Source organism: Aristolochia californica, unplaced genomic scaffold (genome assembly GCF_029961685.1).
Source record: "Aristolochia californica isolate CCGP_79_NKW_82.1479 unplaced genomic scaffold, dmAriCali1.0.hap1 SCAF_33, whole genome shotgun sequence".
Taxonomy (NCBI): domain Eukaryota; kingdom Viridiplantae; phylum Streptophyta; class Magnoliopsida; order Piperales; family Aristolochiaceae; genus Aristolochia; species Aristolochia californica.
The window spans coordinates 162501-165000 of NW_027182026.1; positions in this window are offsets into that span (position 1 = coordinate 162501).

Here is a 2500-nt window from a genome sequence, read left to right on the forward strand (position 1 = left end):
CGCAGGGCTAACTTTTGCCGGCACACAAAAACACGAACCCGAAAAAGGCAAAAAAGGGACATACGCACTGGCGACACGCCCGTTTCGCCTGCCACCCGTGCACACTCGCCTGGGCAGCTGGTCACATGCGTCGCTCACAGGCATTTTGCAGGCCAGCACCGGCGGATGCACGGGTCAAGCGGGACGGAACGAGCGCAAGGCTTGCTTTTGGTGGCACACGAAAACACGAACCCGAAAAAGGGACATACGCACTGGCGACACGCGCGCCCGTTTCGCCTGCCACCCATGCACACTCGCCTGGGCTGCTGGTCACATGCGTCGCTCATAGGCATTTTGCAGGCCAGCACCGGCGGATGCACGGGTCAAGCGGGACGGGACGAGCGCAGGGCTTGCTTTTGGCGGCACACGAAAACACGAACCCGAAAAAGGCGAAAAAGGGACATACACACTGGCGACACGCACGCCCGTTTCGCCTGCCACCCGTGCACACTCGCCTGGGCTGCTGGTCACGTGCGTCGCTCACAGGCATTTTGCAGGCCAGCACCGGCGGATGCACGGGTCAAGCGGGACGGGACGAGCGCAGGGCTTGCTTTTGGCGGCACACGAAAACACGAACCCGAAAAAGGCGAAAAAGGGACACACGGACAGGCGACACGAAAAAAAAGGGGTCGCCCTACCTAGGTGGGCGCAAAAACCCCGTCCGCCAGGAGGTTTCGCCAAAGTGTCTGTACTGTCACACAGGGTCAATAGCACGGGCATGGCCGGCCGCCGCACGTGCAGCGGCTTACGGACGCACGGTTCGGCGGCACAGGTGCCTGGCGGCTTTAGCACCTTGGGGTGGACAGGCCTGGCGGCAAGGGGGGCTAGGCACCTTGCTGCCAGCCGGCAATGGTGCACGGGGCGGGGCGCCACACAAACACGAAAGAGGGACAAGAGCGGGGCGATGGTCCACAGAGACGAGCCATGCACGGGGCCCGTGATCGCCGACACGCGCGAACGCGGACGCGGACAAGGACAAGGACGCGACGCGCGGCGCGCGTGCGAGGTCAAGAGGGGCGCGCGCACGAAAACGCGAAAAAAGGGGCTAGCGGCCGAGAAACGCGAAAAAAACCGGGTCACCTACCTAGCCGAACGCCTAAAATCGCTTCGGGCAGGAGGTTTCGCCAAAGTGTCTGTACTGTCACACGGTCCGTACGGGCGCAACCCCATCGCGCGCCAGCACCCCTTCCTGGGGGCGCCCGCCCGCCAGGCGCCTGGCGCCCCACGCGCGCGCGCCCGGCGCCTGGCGCCTTGCCCCCCACGCGCGCCCGGCGCCTGGCGCCTGGCGCCTCGCCCCCCACGCGCGCGCCCGGCGCCTGGCGCCTTGCCCCCCACGCGCGCCCGGCGCCTGGCGCCTGGCGCCTCGCCCCCCACGCGCGCGCGCGCGTGGCGCCTTGCGCCTGGCGCCTTGCGCCTGGCGCCTTGCCTCCGCGCGTGCCTGGCGCCTGGCGCCTTGCCCCCCACGCGCCTGGGCGCCTCTTTTCCGCCTGGGCGCCCTGGCACCTTTCCGCCTGGGCGCCTGTTTTCCGCCTTGGCGCCCTGGCGCCTTTTCGCGTGGGCGCCTCTTTTCCGCCTGGGCGCCATGGCGCCTTTCGGCCTGGGCGACTCTTTTTCGCCTGGGCACCTCTTTTCCGCCTGGGCGCCTCTTTTCCGCCTGGCCAGGGCGCCTCTTTTCCGCCTGGGCGCCATGGCGCCTTTCTGCCTGGGCGCCTCTTTTTCGCCTGGGCGCCTCTTTTCTGCCTGGGCGCCTCTTTCCCACCTGGGCGCCCTGGCGCCTTTTCGCCTGGGCGCCTCTTTTGGCGCCTGGGCGCCTACGCCAGGGCGCCTCTTTTCCGCCTGGGCGCCTCTTTTTCGCCTGGGCGCCTCTTTTCCGCCTGGGTGCCCTGGCGCCATTCCGCCTGGGCGCCTCTTTTCCGCCTGGGCGCCCTGGCGCCTTTTCGCCTGGGTGCCTCTTTTGGCGCCTGGGCGCCTACGCCAGGGCGCCTCTTTTCCGCCAGGGCGCCTCTTTTTCGCCTGGGCGCCTCTTTTCCGCCTGGGCGCCCTGGCGCCTTTTCGCCAGGCGCCTCTTTTGGCGCCTGGGCGCCTATGCCAGGGCGCCTCTTTTCCGCCTGGGCGCCTCTTTTCCGCCTGGGTGCCCTGGCGCCATTCCGCCTGGGCGCCTCTTTTCCGCCTGGGCGCCCTGGCGCCTTTTCGCCTGGGTGCCTCTTTTGGCGCATGGGCGCCTACGCCAGGGCGCCTCTTTTCCGCCTGGGCGCCCTGGCGCCTTTCCGCCTGGGCGCCTCTTTTTCGCCTGGGCGCCTCTTTTCCGCCTGGGCGCCCTGGCGCCATTCCGCCTGGGCGCCTCTTTTCCGCCTGGGCGCCCTGGCGCCTTTTCGCCTGGCGCCTCTTTTGGCGCCTGGGCGCCTACGCCAGGGCGCCTCTTTTCCGCCTGGGCGCCTCTTTTTCGCCTGGGCGCCTCTTT